The sequence below is a fragment of the Tupaia chinensis genome, unplaced genomic scaffold (genome assembly GCF_000334495.1).
Source record: "Tupaia chinensis unplaced genomic scaffold, TupChi_1.0 Scaffold144682_1, whole genome shotgun sequence".
Taxonomy (NCBI): Eukaryota; Metazoa; Chordata; class Mammalia; order Scandentia; family Tupaiidae; genus Tupaia; species Tupaia belangeri.
In genome coordinates, this window is record NW_006204543.1 from 3,396,208 (window position 1) to 3,422,651 (window position 26,444).

The window sequence follows — 26,444 nt, forward strand, 5'->3', positions numbered from 1 at the left end:
CGCCCGGCGTGAGTTTTAAGCCACCGGGTCCGGGACGTGAACCGCGGTCGACTACTTGGGAGTCCAGCGACATAGCCATTACGCTAACTGCTGGTTCCCAAAGCCCTCATAGATTTTAAAGTTCAAAGTCAGAAAGTTGGGGCCAGCAGGTGGTATGGAGGTTAAGGCAGCTGGATCCTGCATGGCCAGTTACACAATTAGGTCCCGGACCCAACAGCTTGAAAATCGTGCTAGGCACATGCGTATGTGCGCACAAATACTGAAAACCCCAAGAGAAGAAGGGCCTGTGTCATGCCCAATCCACCCCCTGGGGGTGATTTCTCATTTTCTTTTTCCCTACCCCCTACCTCTCTCTCTCTTTCTCTGACTCTCTCTGGCAAGTGCACGCAGCCTTTAGCAAAAAGTAGGGGGGAAAAGCCAGAGTTATTTGATGAAAAGTGATCCTTGAATTGTCTGGGACCGCAGGGTCTGCACCCTGCACGTCGGGCACTAGGCTGGGAGCTGGGACTTGGGGATGAGCAGGACATGGCACTCTGTCCTAAGAAAGGACCGATTCGCTGGAATGGTTTCAAGGACGACAGTACCTTTTGGTCAGGACCTCACCTTAGCCTCTTCAACAGCCCCTCCTCTGCTGTCCTCATTCTCCAAGAGCCTCCATGGTCAGGAAGGGAGGTGGCGACTCCCCACGGCTTCGCCAGCCATCGCTCCTCGGCCTGCCCACAAAGGTCTTCTACCTGCCTCCTGCTCTGAGGCTCCTCCCAGGCATCCTTCACACCAACTACCCCCTGTCCCCCGCAGGTCCTGCCCTCATGGGGAGGGCTCCATGAGAACTCTGGCCCTGACTTCTGGCTCTTTTCACCTCAGCAGATTGGTCCAAAGCATAAGAAGGGACCTCCTCCCTGCGGGAGCTGCACAGTGTCCCCAGAGATAACCAGGTCCCAACGCCTGGCCCTGTAAGGGTGACACGACAGAACTGGCCGATGTAGTTAGGGATCCCGAGTTGGGGAGACTATCCTGGGTGGTCTGGGTGGACTCAGTGCAGTCACCATTGTCCTTACAGGAGGCAGAACTGGAAGGGAGTGTGGCCTGGGCAATGAACCGTTCTGCCGCTGGTTTTGAAGACGGAGGAAGGGGCCACAGGCCAAGGGATGCTCGCACAGTGCCAGGACCTGAGAGAGTCAAGGAGCAGAGGCTCACCGAGAGCCCAGCCCCGAGCACAGCCGGCAACGCCTTGACTTCAGCCAGTGAGACTGGTTTGGGACTCCCGACATCCGGAACTCGAAGACAGTAAATGTGTGTGTGTGTTTTTTTTTTTTATCTTTTAATTTATTTATGTATAATTGTTATTGTTTTTAAGTTTGCTACGGGGCATGTGCACTCATGAGAGAGAGTGAGGAAGCAAGCCACAGGCCTGGACTCGATCTATGGTCAGCCATGTGGGAGTCCAGCACCCCAACCACACCACTTGCTAACCCAGATGAGTGTTCTTTAAGCCATCGCTCCTGGTCATTAGTTAGAGTGTCCGTTACTGAGGGACAGTCTGCTTTCGCCCTTGCTCTTGCCCCCACAGGCTTCCTCTTGAAGTGGCTGGGCCCTGGGCTACACAGGAGGCTGCACATCGGAAGATAGAAAAAGCCATCCTCCTCACCTCCGAGGGGGGCCCAGGCAATGGTGGCTTTGGAGACCCTGGAAGGGGACACCCTCGGAGCAGCCGCTGCCCACGGTCCTGATAGGAGTGCCGTGAGCAGACTGCTCCTCCTGGCTTTGCCGGCAGAGGCATGGAGCTAGGACAGAGGAGGCAGGGTTTCGGAGGAGCCATATGGGACGGTGGCTGGCAGGGTGATGCCTCAGCATATGCCTGCTCCCTTTTTGGAACTCCCAGAAATACTTGTGGCAGAGGAGGAGAAGGGCAGAGGTCCTGGAGGTGCAAGAAGAGAAACAGCAGGAACTTCAGGTTATGGATGTTAATGGAGCTGTATTTATAGTCGCCTGGGAGGGTCTGATAACGTCTGGTTCCGTGGCTCTTCCAGCTGACTGCTACCTCTCCGCCTTCCCCTGAGGTGGCCGCTGGAGCAGGGATGGCTCCCTAGCTCTTCTCCTCCCTTTTCCCCATTTATGTTCAGGTTTCTGTTGTTGTTTTGTTTCTAGTTTTTGCTATAGGACACTCATCAGAGAGAGGCAGGGAGAGAGGGGGAAAGTGAGAAAGCACCCCCTGCAGAAGGGATGGCCACGCCAGTCCCTTCTCCTCCATTCCCCGCAGGATTTTGAGCACACACGCACTTGCATCCAGCATGATTTTCAAGCTGCTGGGTCTGGGATTGGAGCCATGCAGTTGGCCATGTGGGATCCAGCCACCTTAACCACCGTGCCACCAGCTGGCCCTCAGTTTTGATTTTTTTCCTACTGAGTTGGAGAAGCACTTTCTATATTGGGGTGAGGCCCTTCTCTATCTGTTATTGCAACAAATACCCATTCTCTCCCAGTTTTACGAGAGTGGCGAATGTTGTACCGTGGCGCTGTGCAGAGGCAGCAAAGCTGTCACCCTGTCCTTGTATGCACTCTAACTTAGACATCACCCTCAAAAGAGCTTTTCCCCATCTCAGGAAGATACTTACATTTTCTTTCTCTCTTTGTTTCTTTCTTTATTTTTTAAGGTGACAGAGGGTTCATGCACTGGCCAGAGAGAGTGAGAAAGCATCCCCTCAATGAGTGTGGTCACCCCTTCTCCTTCATCTCCATCCTGTTGGGAGTTTGGGCATGCATACACGCGCTCCCGGTGTGTTTTTTCAGTAGGTGGATCTGGGATTTGAACTGTGGTCAGCTAGTCCTGTGAGATCCGACTTCCCTTAACTACCAGGCTATAGGGCCAGCCCAAATTCTCTTTCTATAAAGGAACTGTCATATGCATACATAATCTATCTTTCTCCATTAGTTAGCAATGCTTCCTTTTGAACACGCTAAATTTCTACATAAAATTTAGATATATATTTTTGGATTCTATGTCCATTCCATGGACTATTTTCCCTATTCTTGTTCTTTTTTTTTTTTTTTTGAGAGGTTTTTGCTATAGGGCGCGTGCGTTCGCCAGACAGACAGAGAGAGACAGACAGACAGAAAGCGAGAAATCACTCCCCGGGGGGATGGCCACACCACAGTCCCTTCTCTTCCATCCTCCTTTTAGGATTTTGAGCATGTACACACATGTGCCCAGCATGAGTTTTAAGCTACCGGTCTGGGACTTGAACTACAGTCAACTATGCGGGAGTCCAATGCCACCTGCTGGTACCTATTCCAGTTCTTATACCACTCCTTCTTTCAAAAATGACTATAACATACTATTATCTAAAAAAAAAAAAAAAAACAAAAAACAAACTAAAAGAAAAAGAAAGGGTAAGTGGAGTCTCTCCTGGACCTCTTATCTTCCTGAATGCTCCTAGATTTCTTACCAGCTCATAATCTGGCTGAAAGGATTTGGTCACGCTAAAAAACCATGTTGGTATTTGGGCGAGGGTTGTAAGTGAATTTAGGGAAAATAGATTGTGTCACCGCATGTTCCTCTCCAAGAGGGAGGTCTGTCTCTATTTAAGTCTTCTTCTGTGTCTTGGGAGAGTCACACCATGGTTTCAGCCCTGCTGCAGCCTTTTCTCTCAGTTTTGTTTCTTTTTGTTCGTTTCTGTCAAGTTTGGGGAGGGTAGATTTGTAAACCTGCATTTAAGCCACCACGATTCCCAGAAGTCTTTAGATTTGTGCTGAATTGAGGGTGAAGGCGGGGATGATGAGCTGACGCTGTGGGTGTGGGTGAGACTCGGAAGGAGATTAAATGCTAAATGAGAGGCACAGAAGCCCGCACAGACCAGCACTTACAGGCAGAGTGAACGGGGAATGCAGACCAGGGGAAGCATGGGAGGGGGGTGGGAAACCAGGCGAGTGGTGGCAGTGACAGGGCAGGAGAAAGGCCCAGAGTGGCGTAGCCATGGAGTCCAGCATCACAGGGAGGTTATGCAGAATGGCTGCCATGGGGCCTCACGTCATCTGATGTTTAAACTGGGATGCTCAGAGAAAATTCTGGGACTACGGGACGAACCAGGATTCTTCCTGCAAAATTGGGATACGTGGTGACCCCAGTTAGTGAAGGCCTCTGAGACAGTGAGCTCAGTGGAGGGTGGCCTAGGTGCCCTGGGTGGGTGAGCACAGGAATTAAGACAATGACAGTGAACTTTCTTTTTTTTTTTTTAGTTTTTGTTATAGGGTGCGTGCACTTGCCAGAGAAAGACAACAGAAAGAAAGAGAGGGCAACTAAGAAGTTACCCCTGCAGGGGAGAATGGTTGCACCACAATCCCCTCCCCTCCAGTCTCCTCTCTGGATTTTGGGCACACACACACTAACGCCCGGACTGATTTTCAAGCTGCTGGTCCAGGACTCAACCATGCAGGCAGCCCTGTGGGGTCCAGCACCGTAACCTCCAACCTACCTGCTGGCCTTGAACTGTTCTTTTTAGAAGTTCAGCCAGAGAGTAAAGAGAGAGCCAGGTCAGAAAGGGGCAGGGTGTGAAAGCTGAAGCGAGATGTATTTGCTGTCTGCTTTCTGAACCTAAGGGTTTTCTCTGGGGAAGGAAAGGACTTAGTAAAGAGGGAGAGATGGGAGATGCAGATGTGGTGATTAGTGGAGAGGAGACCCTGGCAGGCAGGGGCCTTATCCATAGCCTGTAGACGGCTGGCATGGGCCTGGAAGAGGAAGGACAGCTCCTAGAGGGAAACCCGGGGCCCCTGTCTCTTGGGTTAGACCTTCTCAGGTGGACTGAAAGATTCTGAATGAGCTCCACAGATGATGAACGAAGGCAGGCTGTAAGCTCTGTGTTAGGCTTCGAAGCTGGCAGGGTCTGGCTGTATGCCCGGGACCAGAAGACTCTCCCATGCTGGGCGTGTTGGCACATGGGTGGGGTCTTTTACCAGCGAATGATGAAACCTGGACCAGTAAGGACATTATGGCACTGGGAGACGGGGAAGCCCTGACTGCCGGACCAGGTTCTACAGTGACACCTTGGGGTGGCTGTGGAAGCCACAGTGATCAAAGGCATCTGTGGATTCAGGAAATCCTTGGTGTTCTTGGACAATTATGGGTGGAGGAAGTCTCTGAGAGAGACACTGGATTTTTTGTTACTGCAGATGGGCTCCAGAGGCTGATTATTTACGAAATACCAATCTAATTTATAAGCCAGTCTGACAAAGTAGGTTTGTACAATAGGATGGTATCCAGTCATTCGAAATGATATTGGGAAATAATGTTCCATGACGTAAAGAAACATGTAGGACATCTTAGCTGAAAACTGATATAGGGCCGGATGGCAGCACAGCAGTGAAAGGTGACACACATGAGGAGGTTCTGGGTTTGTGTCCAGAGACCTCCCTGTGCTGGCCAGGCATACACCGCCCATGATCTAGGGCTGGCTGAAGGTGGAGGTGATTATGGTGTCCAGACCTTGTGGAGGGTGCTCTCTTTGTCTCTTTCACTGTGCAATAAATAAATAAATAAACTTTTTTTAAAAAAGAAAACTAATATAAACCAAATAATCTGATTAAAAAAAAAATGTTTCAAGAATGAGAGGAGGAGACAGAGAAGGAGAGTGGGACAGGCGCTCTCAGGGTCCTCATGTGGAATCCTCCCCCCAGTCCCGTGGTCGGCCAGGATCATGAGCACCCCTGTTCCAGGTAGACGTGGGCTGTGAGCCCGGAGCCTTCCCACACGGCTTTAATGTTGCGCAGCAGCGCCCCCACTGCCCGTATATATATATATATATATACACACACACCAGAAACACTGGTTGTTTCTGGGTGCTAAAATTATGGGTGATTTTCCTTTCTTTCTGTTTTTATTTTTTATGATGGTGTATATACAGGCACCAGAGAGACAGAGAGAGGTGCCCTTGGTAGGGTCTGGTCACAGGGTAATCCCCTCTCCACATTCCTCCAGCGTCTCAGGATCCAGAGTGCCCACACACCCACCCCGCATGCTTTCAGGCCAACCTGGGAACCCGAACCCATAGCTGGCCATGCAGCTTCGGGCCTAGTGGGCATGGCAGACATTCCTACAAGGTGCTCCTATCACTTTTTCAGTAAGGTGAATAACAAAGTTATTTTTTAAAGGTTTGCCAAGCAGTAACAGGACCCCAGCTGAGCCTGGAGGCGGAACATGCGAGGAGCAATTGCCTGGGGTGGGCATCTGAATCCTCCTTCCAGCTGTACTCAGCAGGTAGGCTCAGGGCTGCGTCAACTGGAGGGGGACAGCCTGCCCGTGGGACACATCCAGGGGACTGCCCCTCATTCCCTACCTGGAGCTCTGCAGGCCACCCTTGAGTTGGCATGATCAATCCAGAAGATGACGAGGATGCTTCTCTGAACACTGCACACAGCTGTCCTGAGACCGAGTGCGAGAGAGGAGCGTTGAAGACAGCTGATATAACCAAGCAGTTCTTGGACGGCATGGGCTGCCGTTGCTAGGGCCGTGCTGCTGGTTGCGTGAGTGCCGAGTTTCCCACGCCGCATGGAGCCGTGGCTGCACCTGTGGCAAAGGAGTGAGGACGTTGCCAGGAGCAGGCACAGGGGACAGGCACGGTGCTGGACAGGAAGCCAGCACACAGAAATGGAGGCCCTGTGGGTGTGAGCCAGAGTGCTGGGTGAGTCCGGGACTGCTCCCACCCTCCTGCCGGATGGTCAGCCCGGCCAGGCCTGGCTTCCGTTCTCCTCGGCTCAGTGAGTCCGGTCAGGAAAAGCCCTGGGGGCAGCTGCGAGGCTCAGCAGTGTGGTTCAGGTCAGCCCCTTGGAAAGGGGTCTAGTGAGGCTTCCCACCTGCATCTGCTTGCTGCACGTCAAAGGGAAGATGTTGGGTGTGAGGTCTCCCTCAGTTCCCCGGGACAGGCCTGAGGGTGACCTCATTTCTGCTTGTCCTGGATCTCTGCCCCATGGGAAGCCGTCGGCTGGTCCTGGCAGGACAGTCTCTCCCAGGAGCAGTGTCTTTGCTGAACGGAAGAAGGGGTGAAGTGGGGCCGGGGGTGGGGGGGAGCCTTGCTGGCCCACACGCATGGCCATGTGTAGAGTTCACACCACCCTGTATCTACAGGTGCTCTCTACACGCCTCACAAAGGTGGCGAAGAAATGCCGTTTCTCATTAAGCCACAATAGGTGGTCCATAGTTGTCAAATGAACACATGAGTGAGTGAGTGAATGCGAGAAGGAACTGTGGCATGGCCATCCCCCTGAGAGTCGCTTTCTCACTCTCCCTCTCTCTGTCTCTTTCTGGTGAGCACACATGCCTTATAGCACATTCTGTCCTAAAAGACTGTTGGCACTAGCACCAGAGATTATCGAGTCCAACCAAGTCCAACTTGCAGAAAACTGAGGTCCAGAAAGAGGAGTATCCAAAGCCACAGCTTTGCCACCAGCCTGGTGGGGCTCTTCCGTCCTCAGTGCCACGGTCACAGTGCAGCTGGGGACCTTCTCCTGGGAAGGCGAGGAGGGACCGGTTTCCCTTATAAATAAATGGCAGCTGGGCACTTGCTCAAGGAGGTCCAGCTACCATGTGCCACGCAGGTTACCAGGCAGGGGCCAGGGGTGGTGCCTGCGGGTGAGTCAGGGGACCCCTCCCTCCTCACCTGCCCCACTTCACCTGGGACGCCATGATGGGAGAGAGACTGACCTGACAAGAAAAAGGAGAGGCTTTGGGGGCCCAGCGGGGTGAAGGGCAGGTGGGAGGAGCCGGAGGTGGGGAGCAGACTGCCTCACATTGCTCTTACACCTCTTCAGGGCTCCCATTCCCTGAACATTCCAGAGGATCTGTCACCTACTTGCCTGTGAGTGCCTGGCTCCAGGGCCTGGGCACTCCAGATAAGTCACACCTCGGAGGGCAAGGTGACAGATAAGCTGATGGAAGGGGGCCTCAGGCAAGGGTGAGGCTCCAGAGGGAGGCCCGGGAGGGGAAGGGCCTGTTGGAGAGGGTGTTGGGGAGACTGAAGAAGAGGCCTGAGCTCCAGGCCCGGCTCAGCAGGCCCGCCCTCCCTCCACCAGGCAGCACCCTGGATTTTGCTCTTGCATGGCGAGTCTGAGTCTCGCTTGAGGCCACAGCTTCTCTAGGAAACTCCTGTCCTTCTGCTCTCCTTTCCCACCTCCTTATCCCCTCCACTGACTCCATGCTTCACAGGCAACTCACCCCCCTGCCTCACCAGCCCACCTGAGTCATTCCTTCCAGTGTCTTTGTTGGCTAGCCTGAGACTCAGTCTCCTCCAGAGACGTGTGGAAACAGAGGGAGAGGTGGAGTGAGGACTAACCAAGATCCTCTCTGCTCCGCTCCCTCCCCCCGTCCCAGCAGTCAGGCTACCATAGACAAGAGGCTGTGTGTCTGTCAGGGAGGCCGCAGGGTGGGGGTAGGAGAGCTGTGGGTCAGCAAGATGCCAGGGCAGGGTCCTCGGGAAAAGGGACAAAGAAACATGAACCTCTGCACACTCTGATTAAAGCAGTCAGGAGGGGCCAGTAGACGGTGTCGTGGTTACAGTGCTGGACTCCCACATGGCTGACCGCAGTTCGAGTCCTGGACCTGGCGACTTGAAAATCACGCTGGGTATGTGTGAGTGCATGCCCAAAATCCCAGGAGGAAAACAGATGTGGGTATGGCCATCTCCCCTGGGGGATAATTTCTCACTTTCCCTCTCACTGTTTCTCTCTGTTTCTCCAGAGTGAGCGCATGCGCCCTATGGCAAAAAATTTTTAAGAAACAAAAAGAATCAGGAAAGCCAGGTTTGGCTTTTCTGAGGTTTTCTTGCTAGTGCTACTTGGTCTGGGGCAGGCTCCTGGGCATTTCTCATGCTTCTTGACCAGGAGCTTTTAACGAGGCTGCTGGGGCTCCAAGGGGTCTGTGCAGCCCCTGAAGTGGTATGTGGAACATCGTGTAATTTTGCACGTCAGTTTCTAGAAGGTACGCAGATCCTGTCAGATTCCTAGTGGCATCTCTGATGCAAAAAGGTGCAGAGCCCCTGGTCCAGGTCCTCGGGCTCACTGCCCCCTCCCATGAGGCCCTTACCCTCCTCTGGGTTTCTTCCACTCCTGTGCTTCTGCAGACAGCCTGTCCCCAGAGCCAGCTGGGACCATGTGCCGCTCTGCTCACCTGGGCCCGGCACTATGCCTCTATCGACTGCCCTATTTAGGAGCTGCGGAGCTAGCTGTAGACACCAGGTCCACACTTGCCCCTCCAGTGGTTTCCAGGCTTAGGGGCAAAGGACCTTCGAGTCTCTGGGCGTAAGGAGCATGTGTTATGGAGCCAAAAAGATTTGCACTGCACCCTGGATGTGTGCCACCTTGGCAAGCTCATGAACCTCCCTGAGACTCTGTTTCCTCATCTACGAAATGGAGAAATTCCTCCCTATAGGGATGTCGCGAGGATGACTGAGGTTATGGTTGTCAAATGCCAGGCACCCGACCAATGGCAGCTGTTATGTGGTGCAATTGCATCTAGAGGTTTTCTCTGTGTCCCCTGGCAGAAGGTTATCCAGCTCTTCCTGGGGAGCTGCTACCTCCTGAGGCCACCCAGCCCCTACTTGGACAGCTCTGACTGAGTAGGTTCTGACGTCAGTCAAACACTCTGTGTTGAAGTGACAGAAATTCAACTCACTTGGCTTACCAGAAAGGGACTCTATTGGCCCCAGAAGTCAGGGAGGGTAGGAGGGGAGCTGACTTTAAGGCCTCTAGAGCTCCAAACAACGCTATTGCTTGGGACTTGCCTTCTCTATGCCTGCAGCTCTCTGCTCCACCTCTGTGGGACTGAGGCAAAGCAGCCAAGGGTGATCAGAGAGAGCTGCTTTCTCCAGGACCACATGCAAAGTCTCAGGTACTATGGTTTCGCTGTGTCCTCCGAAACTTCCTGTGCTGGAATTCGGGTGCAGTAAGAGGAAACCTAGTCAGGCTATGGGATTAAGAGGTGGAGCCTCTGGGTCAGCAGAATGCCTCCCCTTGATGGCGTCCTGGTAGGCTGATAAGCAGAGGGGCTGAGGCTGGCAGACACGCTCTCTGCTCTGCTCAAGCTCCTGCCATGTAATACCCTCCACCACCTTGGGACCTCACTAAGAAGAAGCCCCTCACTTGGGCCAACCTTTGGCATGATGGTGAAGGCAGCTGATCTCACATGGCCAGCTGTGACCCAGCATGCCCAACCAATGAGTGTGCAGGTTCAAAATCCCGAAAGAGGGGAGAGATGGAGAAGGGACTGAAGCCTGACTTACCCCTGTAGGGAAGCTTTCTCGCTTCCCCGCTGTCTCTCCCCAGCAGTCGAAAAATGTCCTTTGGCAAATTAAAAAAATAAAATAAAAAAGACCCTCTTCTACACAGGCCCTTGACTTTCAAAACCTTGAGCCAAGTAGTAAACCGCCAGTCTTTTTAAAATTACCCAGAGCGTAGCATTCCCGCCACCAGCAACACAGCGGACTAGAAGCCAGAGAGGTCTTGTGATTGGCCAGGCTCCGGTCACATGTCCCGCCAGAGCCAATCGCTGTGGATGCGGTTATGGACAATTATGATTGGCTAGGTCTCGCCACTTGACCTGAGGGTAGGCAGCCGCATGCGCTGAGTGGTAGCCATATTGGAACCGTGTGAAGCGCTGGCAGGTAGGTTCCGGGAAGGGACGGGAGCTGTTTCTGGAGCCCTTGGCCACTCAGCTAGAGTGTCACCCTTCCTCCTGCTTGCTGGGGCCTGCTCTGACCTCCCACGGTCCCAGCCCGTCAGCCTGCCCGGCCCAGGCGGGTCGGCTCACCCGGAGTTGCCCTCGGAGCTCGGCGTTGTGACCTGCCTCCCTCCCTCTCGGGGCTGAGTTCCTCCCGCCCTCGTCGCTGAGCACATGGGTGCCAGCCCCCCTCCGCTCCTGGGCGGAAGGCAGCAATCTGGCTGGAATGGGTCCCAGACTTGGGCATTATCAACTGGATGTGCATGAAAAATAGGGGCTTCAGCATCCCTGGGTGCCAGCCATGATCTGGTGTTCCCTTTAGCTCCAAGGGGCATTGACGGAGAGGAAAGGAGAGAAAAGGAAAGAAGAGGGCGAGGGGAGGAAGATGGAGGTAACAGCAAGGGGCTTAGGCCAGGAAGTACAATCAAGTACTGCAAAAAGCCCCAGCTCAGATGCCGACGCTAAGTGGAGGAGGAGTGCATGGCTGGGTGGGCAGGGCAGGGCTCTCAGTCGGTTGGGGCTGTTACAGCGAATTCCCACAGACTCAGGGGCTTTTAAACAGCAGGTATTTATTTTGCACAGTTCTGGAGGCTGTAAGTCCGAGAGCAGGATGCCAGCTTCGCCCAATTCTGGTGAGGACCATCAGCTGGGTCGCTGATTGCCATCTTCTGGCTGTGCCTTCATGTGGCCCAAAGGGCAAGCTCCTTAGGGCCTTTTTTTATTTTTCCTTCTAGTTTTGCTATTGGGCACTTGTGTTGGTGAGAGACAGAAAGTGAGAAATCACGCCAGGGGAATGGCCTTGTAGCAGTCCCTTCTCCCCTCTCAGGGTATGGGGCACACATTCACATGCACCCAGCATGATTTGTTTCTTTTCTTTTACTTAGTGTTTTGTTTGTTTGTTTTTGCTATAGGTGGGGTGCTTCGGAGACAGAAAGCGAGAAATCACCCCTGGGGGGACGGCCATGCGGCAATCCCTTTTTACCCATTCTCCTCTCCGGATTGTGGGCACGCGTGCATGTGTGCCCAGTGTGAGTTTTAAGCTGCAGGGTCTGGGACTTGAACTGCAGTCAACTATGTGGGAGTTCAGCGACATAACAGTTACGTCATCTGCTGGTCTCCTGGCATGTTTTTTAAGTCACTGGGTCAAGGACATGAACTGTAAACTGTGCAGTTAGCCATGTGGGAGCCAGCTGTCTTAGCCACCACACCAGCTGCTGACCCCAGGGCCGGTTTTTTTTTAAGGACACCAATCGCCATCATGATTCACCTACCAGAGCCCCACCTTAGCACCATTAAGTTTCAACATACAAGTTTTGAGGGGACAGATATTCAGACTCTAGTTGCAGGCTTTCTGATGTAACTGTTACACATCTGCTGGCCCAAGACTAAGGGCTGATTAATGGTTGAGGGAAGAAGAGGACTGCAAAGCCAGGGCTTGGGTCACTGGGGGAAGAGAGAGCTATCTCTGATTGCCCAATTGGGGAGCAGAGGAAGGGACTTCTGCTTCCCCCCCCCATTCTTCCTTTCCCAGTTGGGCTGCTCTGCACAGGCCACCCCCAGGCTAATGAGGAATCTTGTAGAAGTTGAAAACCAATTAAGCTACAAATGACTTCTGATTAGTGTTTCTCTAGATGTGAATTTTAATGAATAGCCTCTTTTCTCTCCCTACCTACCAAGCACCCACCAGTTACCCAGTTTTAGGACTCTCTGGAAGAGCCCTCAGCAGTGTTTAGGAAGACTGAGGGCAGAAGGGGAGAGGGGCTGGAGTGGGGTCTAGCAGCATCCATGATGTGCAAATCCTGCCAGTCAACCTACACTTCCCCCAACCTTTCAGAGTGCAGGGGAGGGTATCCAAGAGGAAGGAAGGGTGAGGAGTGGGGGCGACAGACAGTGGAAGAGAGAGACGTGACACAGCCCTGGACCTCTGCCAGCTCACCATAGCCAAAGAGGCTGCGAGTAAGATCAAACATCAGCCCTGGACAAAAGCTAGACATGCTCGGTGGGTGACATGTGGTTAGGTGACTGTGCCAGCTGCGGAGGCACAGAGGTGGGGACAGAGCCACAGGGGAGGGACATGCTGCAGCAGGCAGAGCACAGTTGTGCGGGGCTGTGCTGTGTGGTTCTGGATGGCCCCTCCGCTGGTTCTTAACCTCCTGGGAAAGTGGAGATGGCAGTGCTTGCTTGGTCTTCCCCACTGACCTGGGGCCTCCGGTGAGATGGTGCAGGGTGAATTGATTGTGAGCCAGGAGGATCCCGGGGGCAGGGCAGCAGGTGCGAGGGAGCTGGCAGAGCACAGTCCTTACTCAGTGCCTGACAGGAACTCCTAATGCACCAACTTTGGGCCCTGCCATAGTTCAAATATGTCCCCAAGTGCAGGTGTGGTGCCATTGCAGCGGGATTACGAGGTGACATGGATCTAGTAATGGTGTCAGAAAGATTAGCTTGTGGGAAGAGGTTGGGATTAAGGGCTAGTTTTTTTTTTTTTTTTTTTTTTTTTGAGAGATTTTTGCTATAGGGCATGTGTGCTTGCTGGAGAGAGTGAGAAATCACTCCACGGGGGTTTGGCCATGGTGCAGTCCCCTCTCCTCCATCCTTCTCCTGGAGTCTTGGGCATGCACACACACGTGCCTGGTGTGAGTTGCGAAGCCACCGGGTCCGAGACGAACCGCAGTCATGTGGGAGTCGAGTGATGTAACTGTTACACATCTGCTGGCCCAAGACTAAGGGCTGATTAATGGTTGACACCCGGTGGGTTTATAGGTGATGGAAGGAGAGAGCCACCAGGAGTGGACCACAGTCACCTGCTGTCGTGTTGTGGTGTAGCCAGAAGACACCGCCCCACACACAGGACACCCCTGGACCTGGAACATCCAAACTGTGAGCTGAATGAACCTCTATTTTGTAAACTATCCGGTTCTGGTATTTCCTGTTATTAGCAACAGAATGGGCTAGAGCAGGCCCCGTTCAGTTATGCCTGGTCCTTGTTTCACAGGCAGCACACTAAGCCAGGTCCTCTGCTGTTTCCAGTTGGGACAGGAGGGCCAGCTGCAGGGTCTCAGGGTCTCATTGTCTCCATCCAGTAGGCATCTTCGAGGGTCCTCGCCTTGGATGGGGAAGCCCCTGGGGAGAAGTTGGGACCCTGCTCAAGAGCCTTGCAGAGCTCAACCCTGCACTCCTGACCCTCCTGGCTAAGCAGAAAGCCTTCTCGTTTTGAGTTTACCTGTTTATTCTATGAGAGAAAGACGACGACACAACCTCTGACAGGATTTTGACACCGTGATCTACCCTCAGCCAGCCCAGACAGTCAGACATGCCCAGTGTGCTCAGGGAGGTCTCCAGACTTGAACCGGAAACCTTCTCATGCGGGCCTGCCTCACAGAGGCCGTCGTTTTACTGCTACACCACTACACAGTCCCCAGACAGAAAGCTTTCTTGAAAGGAGAGTGAAGTCCCTGGTGTTTGCTGGAGGCAGCACTTGGGAACTGCTGACAAGAGAAATAAAGATGGATTCTTCTGCAGGAGCTGTTCATGGTCTCCCTCCTCTTTCAGCCCTCTCCTCCTCTATCCCTCCCCCGACTCCCTTTCCTTACCCGAGTTAGCTCTGATGTCTGGCTGAGGGGTTCCAGAGGGACCTGAGCAGGCTGTGGACCCCGCACTGAAAAATCCCAGGAGTGATTTCCATGTGATTCCCTGAAAGCCAGCCTGGCTGCCCAGGGCAGAGGAAAGGCATCAGCCTGGCTCAGGCGTCGGAGTGATGACAAATTTAGAGCAACCTCTCTAAACCCAACTGCTTTGGCTTCTGTTTTGGGTGCCAGGAGCCGGCCTGGCCCAGAAGATTGGCTTCTGCCCAGGGCTCTGCAGCCCAGAGCTGTGCCAGCTGTTCCAGGCCCAACCTCCCTTACACTTGGTCCCATGTCACTGTCAGGCACCTGCGCCCTTCTGATTGATTTTATCGCCCCCAACTTTCTGGAACAAGCTGACATGAAGTAGTGATGGCTATGAGGATGGAATGGCCAGGTCTCTTGGTGGCAAGGGACAAAGCCCAGTTTGTACTAATTTGGGGACAGAAAGGAACTTTATTGGTAGATGTGGTGATGCCAGGATGTCCATTTGAGGAGTCAGCCGGTTAGGGATACTGGCAAATGTTTCCCAACCAGAAGAGTCAAACCGTCAACTTAGGGAAGCAGGACTGTCTGAACCCTCCTCTTGGGTGCTGCAGGGCACGACCATCCTCCGCCGCCTCCACCCTGAGTCTCTGCTGCTCTGACTGCAAGCCCTGTCTGCCCTCCTGGTCCTCACCCTCTCCAGTTCAGCTCTGCACACAGGTGGAAGCAGTTGAAGAAATCCCAGGGAAGAAGTGTGTTGTCTCAGCTTCTGGATCAAGGTTCCACCCCAAGTCACTTAACTGTGGCTGAGGATGGAGTGATGGACGGAAGGGCTGTTCCCCGAGGGAACCTCACAGGCAGAGAGGGAAAGCCGGTCCCTAGAAGGGAGCACTCAACCAGGAGGCAGGACAGACGAGTCAGGAGGTACCTGCTCCTGTGCTCTCACAAAGAGGATCTGGTTGCCCCCCAGAGGGCCTTGTGAATGTCACTGTCACCAACCGTGTTCGCCAGGGGCCCGCACAGCTGAACGGTTTCCTCTCTTCCTCACAGCTCCTGGTGGTCATCCTGGCTCAAGGACTGTTCTCAGCCGTCACCCCAGATGTTGGCCCTGGTGCCCTGCACCCGCCATCTTGTGTCACTGTCTTATCTTGATGAGTGTTACTGAGTGATTGGGATAGCGCCCAAAGAAAGCCCTGGGACTCGGAGTCAGAGACACCCGGGTGTGCATTACGTTTCGCTGTTTATGCTGGCTGAGGGCTCTTTCCTCACCTGTAAAATGCAAAAGATGGTAGTATTTCCCCCTCCGGGTTGCAGGGCAGGTGAAGAGAGATGGTGAATGTAAGCTCTTGGCACATAGTAGGCACTCAACATGTGGCAACCCAGGAGAGCCACGGGAAGGCACAGTCTTCTGAGCGCCCTTTTCAACAGCGAGACCCTGTCTCTGAGCAGCTGTTAGTGGCAGAGGGGGAGGAGTGGTGGGCAGCACCTTCTATCTACAGGCTGAGGGAGAGAACCTCCACCCCACCCCACCCCAAGCCCACACACAACTTTCAGGCCAATCCTGGAGAGCCCTGTTTCCCCAGGAAAAGTCAAGGCCCCAGTGAAAGCCCGCAGACCCGCCATTGGCCTCGGAGAAGGACCATGTGCCCAGAGTACATCCTCAAAGTGGCTCAGCGGGGGGTTGGGGGCACTCTGTACTGGACCCTGGTGCAGCCATCAGAGGAAGCTCCAGATTTTAAACGTTTTAGGCCAACAGGGAGCACTGGCGCCCATGGTCCCACGGGGCCGTAGTCTGCGTCTGTGCCCAGCTCAGCCTGTATGTCAGCACAGGCTGTCCTCTTGAAGGAGCCAGCCAGACAGGGTGTGGGGTATTGGCACGCACATTGCAGCCTGCTGCCTCTCGGTGGGGTCAGTACTCTGAGCTGCTGCCTGTGGGCTGAGGAGGGATGGGGACAGGCACTTTGGGAGATGGAAGCCATGGACACATGCTGGCCCAGAGAGAAGATGGGAACAGATGGCGGGCACCAGGAGTCCGGCCTGGGGCCTCCCTGATGCCTAATGATAGTAAGCAAGCCTGTGTTTAAGGGCCCTTGCCACGGCCAGGCACTGGGCTAGGCTCTTGGAGTTCATGATTTCATTAATTCTTTTCCATGACTCTGGGTAAGAGGCTGGCAGCCAGGGCTAGGTAACTTGCTCAAGGTCTGCAGTGTCTGATTTGAAAGTCCCATTTTCCTGCTGCCTACGTGAGATCTGCAGCAGACCTCATTTTCTGAAGAGAGACCCAGAGGGGACAGAAGGTTCTCCAGGCAGGGCCCCTGGAGAGGACAGCCTCAAAGTCACCTGGGGACCTTGCTGAAGTGTGGGTTTGGGGCTCACACCCTTTTCTTGAGGTACTGATTCAGAGGGGCCCAGGATCTAGGAATGTGCATTTTAACAAGCTCTCTCCCATAAAAATAGCTTCTTTCTCTATTATTAAACGACAACAACAACAAAAAAATCACACGATTCCTTGTAAGATCTTGAATCCAAATCGCAGTGCCTGACATCTGTCCCCTGGAAAGCCCTATCTCAGGTTTGAATACATGGCCCCAGATGCTGGACTTCTGCCGTTAGACCCAAGGATCTGCATGGAGGACTCTGAGCTCCAAGGCCAGGAGTTGGGAGGAGGCTGCTCCCCCTCTTGCTTGCACCTGGCTCCTCAGCCGCCCGAAATTGCAGAATCAGTCCCAGAAGAAGGACTGTGGGAGACTGCCAGTTTGGCTCTGAGAAGGCGACTCCACTGGGCCTTCTCTGTCCACAGGAGAAAGTACAACAGCTCCTGCGTAACCCTCCCTGCTCCAGTGTTCTGCCCAGGACCCTCTTGCCTGGGGGCTTGGGGCTATCCCTGGGCTTCTACTCACTGAGCTCCTCCCACGCCATTCTGCCAAACACACAAAGCTCCTCTTCCCAGAATGTTCTCCCCTGGGTAATTGGACCCTCAGGCCACTGACATTTAAAGAAATGCTCTTGACCTTTTCAGCAGTTCCATAAAATCGCAAAATAGAACTCTAAATATTACTATAGACTCCTACTTGCTCAGACCCTGGCAGAGACTCATTTTCTAGGCCAACTCAAGAATAAGGGAAAATAGCAAAATTACCAGCAAAAAATGGGCTCTTCTCAAATATCTCCTGTTTGGCGACCATTCTATCATGGACTGCTCCTACCTGCATCAGGACTCTGCTCCAGGGTCACCACCGCCACCCTCCCCACCATTGTCAGTACACATTTCGCCACCACAAACTTAGTTACATGATTACGTGAAATGCATGGGGTTTGTGCTCTTGAACCTGTAGAGTAAAAGGTCTGCTCGCATTGTAGACATTCCCTCCAGCAGGAGGTAGACCTCCTCCTGCTTGTCCTCTCCCCTCAGTGGTGCTGAACTAGGAGAAACCAACAGCCTGGAGGGAGACACAGCGAGGACGGGACCTTGGGGTGAGGGGAATGAGTGTGTTGAGAGACGTTTTGAAAATAGGTTAGATATTAGACCAGCATGGCCTGTGGCTTGAGCAGCTTGGGTCAAGAGTAGAAAGCTCAATCATATTCCCTGTTTGTTTCCAAAAACAGTTTTGCCATCTAAAATGAGAGTTGGCGAACGCCTGCAGATCGAATCCCACCCTCGGCTGCTTTTATGCAGCCCTTGAGCTAAAAATATCTTTTCTTACGTATCAGCTTTATTGAGATGTGGTTCACATACCATAAAATTCACTCTTCTAAAGTGTACGAGTCAGTGGTCTCCGGCATGTTCTTGGAGTTGTGCAGCCATCATCACTGTGTAGTTCCAGAACATTTTCATTCCCCCCAAAAGAAATCTGACCCATTAGCAACCCTTCCCCTTTCCTGTCTCCCCAGTCTCTGGAATACACTAATCTGTTTTCTGTCTGTCACTGCATAGTCAGAACATTTCAGGTAAACAGAATCAGGCAATATGTTGTCTGCTATGTTTGAATTCTTAGCGTGATTCAAGGTCTGTCCGTGTTATAATGTGTATCATACATGGAACCAGCAGGTGGCATGGTGGTTAAGGATGGTAGACTCCCACGTGGTTGACCAAGGCTTGAGTCCCGGACCTGGTGACTTTCTCTCTCCCTCCTTCCTCCCCTCCCTCTCTCTCTCCCCCTCCCTCCCTCCGTTCCCTCTCTGGTCAAATTAAATAAAGTTTAAAAGTGTATCATATAGAAATAGCATTCCATTGTATGGATATATGTGTGGTGTTTTCTGATGCCACTTCTGGCACCAAGTGTGAATTTTCTTCTTCTGACACCAGCTATACATATCGTTTATTCCACATCAGCAACAACCAGCTTTCTAAAACCAGCTAGGTATCCAACAATTCAATTCAGTTTTATTTTATTTTATTTATTTATTTATTGGAGAGGTTTTTGCTATAGGGCACATGCGCTCGCCAGAAAGAGAGAGAGAGACAAAGCAAGAAATCGTGACTTGCTTTCTCTACTTTCCCCCTCTCTGTCTCTGATGAGTGCACGTGCCTTATAGCAAATTAAAAAATAATAATAAAGTTAAATAAATAAAATAATGTCCAATCTGGGTGATGACATGTGAGGGTTCATTTTACCATTCTCTGTACTTTTTAATATGTTTGACATTTTTCATAATGCAAAGTTAAAAACAAAATGAAATGTAAAAGGACAGGATTGTGGGAGAAGGGAAAACATAGCAAGTGAGAGGAGGAAGGTCCGGCAAAGGTATCCCATCCCCTGGGAGAGCGGCTGCAGTCTGGTCTCAGCGGAGGCAGCTGCGGCCCAGACACACGAATTTTTGCTGCAAACAGCTCGATGGACATGGCACGAGATCATTTGGCCCTGACAGAAGACTAATGAAACCCCCTCCGGGATCCCGGTTCTGCCCGTCACTCCCTGGCAGCATGGCCACTTTGACTTGAAGTGTTCCAACTGTCCACGTCACCACGTGTTCCTGGGATTGAAGAAGAGTTATTGAGGCTGAGGCTGGCCTCCACGGTAGCTCTTTCTCATATCATTTCTAAAATTGGGAGCTAGCTCAGGTGCCAAAAGAAGTACCTAAAATTATTTAACAAATCTCCACATACCTACCATTCAGCTTGTCGAATCCTAATATGTGGCCGTCTTTATTTTATTTCCTAAATTGAAATAACATACTACAGATACAGCCGAAGCCCTCATGAACCAGCCTGCACATCTCTTCTCTTCCCTCTCTGCGCCATGGTAGCTGCTGGCTGGGATTCCGGGCCCTTCACTCGTACCTAGTACATGAATGTGTCCTGAACAACAGCACTGTGCCGCATAGCTTTCGACTTGACCTAAGTCGTTTCTCAGGTACCCTTCTGTAGTTTGCTGTTTTCGCTAACGTTTTAAAAGATTTATCTATGCTGAGCCTGATGACACCAACAATTTAGTTACTAATTTATTAATTCTCCTGTTGATGGACATTCAGGTTGAATCCAGTATTTTTCTACTGCAGTGCTGAAATGAACACTTACCTATGCTTTTTCTCAGGCATCTGCCTGAACGTTTCTATTTAGCGAGGAGTGTAGCAATTGTTGACTGCTAGGGTTTATACAGCTTTGTTTAGGAGCTCTTCTTCAAAGTGGTCGTATGAGAGTCTCTGTCACATTGCAGCGAGTTTTTAGTCTGCTGATCATGAGATGGTGAATCATGTATCTTATTTTTGCATATCTCTCTTTACTTACAAAGCCATGTATTTTTTCCCTATTGTTGGCCACTTTCATTTTCCTTCGCTGTGAATTCTCTGTTGAAATACTACTACTTCTTTGTATTGCTTGTCTTTTTCTCAATGATTTGTGGTTCTTCATATGTGCGATATACTGACCCTCTGTAGGTTTTATGTATGTATTTTTTGCACAGAAGTTTTAATTTTTAATGTAGTTGGATTTATCTATTTTTTAAAATTATTATTGATGCACTTTTTCCTGAATTTCAGATATCCTTTCCTACTTCAAGGTCATATAAATATGAGGGGGTCTTCGAAAAATTCATGAGGAGCCAGCAGGTGGTGTAGTGTTAAGGTGCTGGGCTTCCACATGGCCAGTTATATTTCGAGTCCCAAACATGGTAGTTTGCTTTCTCACCCTTTCTCTGTCTCTCTGGTCAAAATAAATAATAATAATAATACATTGAATTAAATTAATAAATTTATGAAAAATGTGTATTATGAAAAATATATTGGACCAGATGGTGGTGTAAGATTACGTTGCTGGACTCCCACATAGTAAAGTGTGGTTTGAGTCCCGGACCTGGCAACTTAAAACTCATGCCTGGCATGTGTGCGTGCATGCCCAAAATCTCAAGAGGAGAATGGAGGAGACGGGACTGTGGTGTGGCCATCCCCCCTGGGGGGGTGATTTCTCACTTTCTGTTTCTCTGTCTCTGAGCGCACATGCCCTATAACAAAAAAATTTTTCTCTCAGAAAAAAGAAAAAAAGAAATGAAAGAAAAAGGTATTAATGGATTCCAAAAATTTTGCACCAGAATAAACTCATACTTTATTTCCATTTTCCACAAATGTTTTGAGATCTCCTCATACTCTTTTTTTGGAAATATTTTTGCTATAGGGTACATGCACTTGCTAGAGAGACAGACAGAAAACAAGAAATCACTAACCCCCCTCCCCCAGGAAGATGGCCACATTGCAGTCCCTTCTTCTCCATTCTCCTCTCGGGATTTCAGGCACACACACACACACGTGCCTGGTGTGAATTTTAGGGTGCCGGGTCTGGGACTTGAACGACAGTTGACTACATGGGAGTCCAGCAACAAAACCATTATACCATCTGCTGGTCCCAGAATCTCTCCATGTTCTTTTTTATCTTCCTCGGAAAGGTTTTGCATTTTGTCTCTCAGATATGTGATATGAGCTACCGATCTAATTCTTTATGCATGGCTAACCATTCAGTGCTACTTACTTCTGATTCAGAATTCTGTCCCTGTTATAGACGTCCAGGTAGGTAAAGTCATGTTTGTGGGCTCCCCTGTTAGATTTTCTTTTTGTCGATGTTTATTCAATAACACATTCTCTTAGCTACCATATAAAGGATCATTTATATACGATTTCGTTATCCGGTGGAAGAGTCACTTCTCATATCATCTTTAACATTTTCATAACTATTTTGATCCTTCACTATTCTTTCATTTTTTTGTTTAAGATGTTTTTGCTATAAGGCATGTGTGCTTACTGGAGAGACAGAGAGGAAGTGAGAAATAACCCCTTAAGGGGATGACCATACCACAATTCCTCCTCCTCCAGTCTCCTCTCAGGATTTTGGGCACACCTGTGCACATGTGCCGGCATGAGTTTCAAGCTGCTGGATCTGGGACTCGAACCACAGTTGGTCACATGCAAGTCCAGTGCTTTAACCACTACTCCACTTGCTGGCCGTTCTCCATCTGAGGGTCATGATTCCCATTCATACCTATGATGTGGGCATGTATCTTTATTTTCTTTGTTCACCTGGACCACGGCCTACTGCACAAAAGGCATTCTACTGTCCTGATATTGGTTAATCCCTGAGGCAGTTGGCACAGGCTGGCACACAGTGAGGTGAAAACCACAATGGCAGGCAGCCCTGGTTAGATGGGAAGGAGATAGAGGCCTTCACAGACTGACAACTCACATCTCAGTAGTGCTCCTTGACCGTGCCTGGAATGAGAGGCAGCTCCAGCTTCCCTCCCCTTCAGTGGCCTCTCTGTGCTTCCTTCCTGCAGTGCAGTCACCAGTGACAGGAGCCTGCCACTTCACAGGGCCTCCCTGATATGGCTCCCCGGCTCATCCTTATCTGCCATAAGGATGATGTTTCAGTAAGAGCGAGACACATGTGAACATGTGGTCTGCTGTCCTCCTTCCCCAGAAGCTACCAGCTTGCCTGTCAGAATTTATTCTTGCAAAACCGTCAGTGATCAGAAAGTACTGTGGTTGGTCTCCTTTCTCTGCCTCCCACAGGAGTGCAGGAAAAGCATGGGTCACATCTTTCTCTCTCCTGTTACCCAGCTCCGCGCCTCTCTGTGTTGCTATCAAGCAGACGGGCCTGTCAGCCTCCTTTCTACCTTCTAGTTAGACACACTGGAAACTAAAGCGTAAGTCAGTCATCCAGCCAGACTTGTCAGTACACACTAAATAAGAGACCAAAGAAAAGTAATAAGGGGCCAGCCAAGTGTCATTGTGGTTAATGTGGCTGGATCCCACGTGGTTGACTCACGGTTCAAGTCCCAGACCCGGCAGCTTGGGAAATATGTTGGGTGCATGTACACGCATGTCCTGAGAGGAGAATGGAGGAGAAGGGATTGCGGCATGGCTGCCATCTCACTTTCCTTCTCTATCTTTCTGACAAGCACACATGCTCTGTGACAAGAAAACTAAAGGCAAGGGGACGGAGGATTGGTAGAGGTAACCGTGTCAAGAGACAGTGAGGGCCTCACAAAGATGAATGGGAACTCAAGTGTTAAAAATATTAGGCTGTAATATGATTTCTTAAAAACTACTCTGTTGGGGGCTGGCAGATGGCATAGTGGTTAAGGTGCTGGACTCCCACATGGCCAACCATGGTTCAAGTCCCAGACCTGGCAACTTGCTTTCTCTCTCGCCAAATTGAAGAAGATGAATAAATAAATACAATTGAATAATTATTAAAAAAAAAAATTCTGTTGTCAGCCCAGCTGTTGGCATGGTGGTTAGACAGCTGGATCTTGGGGCTGGCAGGTGGTATGCTGGTTAAGGGCACTGGACTCCCTTAACTATGGCCAACTGTGGGTTGAGTCTCAGACGTGGCAGTTTGCTTTATTTCTCTCTATATATCCCTCTCTGGTCAAATTTAAATAAATAAATAAATAATGAAGTAAAACTCAATAAAATAATTTTTTTAAAAAGACGACTAGATCTCATGTGGCCAGCTGTGCAGTTGAGTCACGGACCCAGTGGGTCGAGAATCACGTTGGGTGCATCTGTGTATGTGCCCAAATTTCCAAAAGGAAGGAGAAATGGAGAAGTCGGGACTGGGATGTGGCCATCCCTCACGGGGGGTGCTCTCTCCTCTCTCTCCCTCTGTCTATCTCTGCTGAGTGCATATGCCCTCTAACAGCAATAGCAACCACACAAAAATAGTCACATTTGAATTGAATGATAAATGGATTGAGAAGCAGGAGAGAGTGGAGGGTCCTCCAGGTGGGCAGTGGCAGCAATGCGGGAAAACTCCAGGCCAGTTTGGGGACCAGTTGGACCTCAGCAATTAGGGCCCCATTGGCGTGTCACCACCCTTTGTGATAGGGCATTTGGCAGACTCCAGGCTTTCTTGAGGCCCACTTGCCCCCTGTAACATCAGGGGCTCCCTGCAGGGCGGGGCCGTGACTGCTCTGTGGAGCCCATGGAGCCCCCTCTGACCAGCAGGCTCTCGGTCAGCAGTGTTCCTCCCAGACCATCTGGGTTCCAGATGATGGTTCTCTCAGACATCCCAGTTCGCATGTTTTTGCACTTCGAAGTACATTATTCCATCGGCTGTCCCACAGCCCCAATCCGTCATCCCCCCTCACCCCCAACTCCCCCTCTATAGTTTCAGCAACCAATGTAATTAATGTGCTGTCTAATGTGTTTTCCTGGAACTGTGATTATGCTCAAGGTATCTCAAAGCTTTTTACAGTAATTACTGGGAACGGCTTGGAGAGTATTAACTGTGCGTGTGGAGTGAGCTGTGATCTGGCCCTTGGACTCTTAGATATTAAAAATCTCTCCGACTGTGTCTGCCTTCATTTGCATTTCCAAACTTTCAGGTTAGAGAGCCTTTCCATTGATTGAATAATGGGTTAATGGAATCTTCTCTCTAATTAAATCCAGATTGTCTCTTTGTGAAAGTGCACACTTGACAGTCTCTATCTGGATCATTCTAATTGCATTCTCAGGGTGCTGTGGGGGGCTGCTGTGAAGAAGTGATTGTCCCATCTGAGGGTAGAAACCCCATGTAAGAGAGAGAGCAAGGCCAGGAACGCGCAGCTGGATGGATGTATCCCTGTAACGTAGGATTCAGGAGACTGGGGACCTGCTCTGGCTTGTTGGCCCCGAATGTCCAGGGGTCAAACAATGGCTTCCACTGCTCTCAATGCTGGGCCCTTGCTGCTTAACAGCTATTGGGTGGGCAGAGAATGAGTGAGTGACTGTAGCTGTGTCGTCATCCTCTGGATGGGCACGCGAATGTTGTTTTACCTCCACATCTTAAAATGCGGGACTGAGATCAATTGAACCTATAGCATGAGAAGCTTCTGGAATAGGGGAAGGCAGGCTTGGTGACTCCCATATCTTTCAGTATATGCTCCCTCCATGAGCCTTCTGTTGTGGCTGAGGGTCCCATCCCGTCAATAGACTCTCCGCCTTTGCTGGTAACTATCTCATGTCTTAGTGACGCCGTACACCAGGACTTTCATATCAGAGCCAGGTGGCAGCGCAGTGGTGCAGTGCATCACTGAGTGATGTGACCGAGTGGAGAAGGCTCCCAGGAGGAGACTCCCTGAGTCCACCAGGTGCATGTGTACCTGTGATCCTGGGCCAGTGCAAGGGACAGTCTGTGTGTGTAAGGTTGTGTAAAATTCCGACAGGACAGAGAAATGGAAGAAAGTGAGTTGCAGCATGCCCCATTGGGGGAAGTGTGCTTTCTCTTCTCTCTGACTCTCTTTGGTAAGTGTACATGCCCTCTGGCAATTAAAACACACACACACACACACACACACACACCCCTATCAGTGTATTTAGGCTTCTTGTGAAATTTTAGAACTTGTATTTCTTCTAGGAGTTTGGAAACTGTGAACATAAAAGTGATCTTTTACACTCATAATAATAATAATGTTCTTTATACAGCAATAAGTAACAAAATACTTTTACTAGTCTTTTACACAATAAAAGAATAAAATATATAAAATGAGGCCAGCATTCTGAAATCAGCTTTAACCCTAATACTCAAATTAGAGATGATGTTTAAAATCTTGAGTGAACAGTGTGGTACAGTTATCATCAACCTGAGTGGGTACCCAAGTGGGAGTCATTACACTGCATCGGTGACCTCAGCCACAGTTGCAGTCATTATTAGCAGTCACCATCAGTTGAGACTAGCACATTAACTATCCATTCTACAGCTGCCCGTGCTGGGGATCCACTGGCTGGGGATCTCACATCTAGCCGATTACTGTGCCAGGACAGTGGGATCCCCAACACGAGACACACAGCATCAAGGGAGAGCAGGACAGTCACTGTTAAACACCAGTAGAAGCACGGGCTAAAGAGAACAAAAATCAGTGCAGCAGAAGCCTCCCTAGTCCGTCCTCTGTTACATTTAGTGAAAAGAGACAGCACCGTAGTCGAGACACACCGACGTGGAAAGGAGCTTGATTGCTCATAGCTGTATCATCCCGGGCAAACCACTGCACCTTGCCAAGCTTTCATGTTCAATCTATAAAATAAGTAACGGGACCAGCGGATGATTACGTCACTGGACATCCATGTAGTCGACCTTGGTTTGAGTCCTGAACCAGGAGGCTTAAACTCACACCAGGCACGTGTGTGTGCATGCCCAAGATCCCGAGAGGAGACTGGAGGAGAAGGATTGCTGTGTGGCTAACCCCCCTGGGGGGTGATTTCTGTCTTTCTGTTTCTTTCTGTCTTTCTGGCAAGCACATGCCCACTATAGCAAAAACTTCAATCAATCAATCAATCAATCAAAAAATAAGTAATATGAGAATGGTCTCCAGGGCTGGTCTTGTAGCCAGATCCCACACAGCTGACCATGGTTTTAATCCCTGCCCCAGTGGCTTGAAAAACACACTACATGCTTGTACATGCCCCAAATCCCAATGGAATGGAGAAGTGGAGGAGAAGGGATTGCAGTGTGACTTCACCCCACTGGGGAGGGGCATGCTTTCTTTGTCTATCTGTCTCTCCCTGTCTGTTTGCCATGCCCTCTGGCAAGTAAAATAAGTAAATAAATAAATAAGAATGACCTCCTAAATTGGTTAAGAACATTTTGAGGTAATGTAAGGAAAACGTCTAGCTCGGTCAGGGCTGGCCACATAGTAGGAGTTAATCCATGAGAATTTCTTATTACCATC

The 26,444-nt window shown here is 50.7% G+C and overlaps 2 long non-coding RNA genes across 2 annotated transcripts in view; one reads left to right on the top strand and one right to left on the bottom strand.

The window, feature by feature from the left end:
- Positions 1 to 10,440, bottom strand: part of LOC106733741 (uncharacterized) — an 18,490-nt gene extending 8,050 nt beyond the window's left edge. Inside the window, exons 1-2 of the long non-coding RNA XR_001369659.1 lie at positions 10,266 to 10,440; positions 6,330 to 6,559 (exon numbers count right to left, since the gene is read on the bottom strand). This is a non-coding gene — a long non-coding RNA (uncharacterized LOC106733741). The remainder of the gene's footprint in view (positions 1 to 6,329; positions 6,560 to 10,265) is intronic.
- Positions 10,441 to 11,694: 1,254 nt separating this feature from the next.
- Positions 11,695 to 19,547, top strand: LOC102489902 (uncharacterized). The gene is made up of 3 exons (XR_003547644.1): positions 11,695 to 11,730; positions 13,463 to 13,579; positions 19,490 to 19,547. It is a non-coding gene; the product is annotated as an uncharacterized LOC102489902 (long non-coding RNA).
- Positions 19,548 to 26,444: the final 6,897 nt, after the last annotated feature.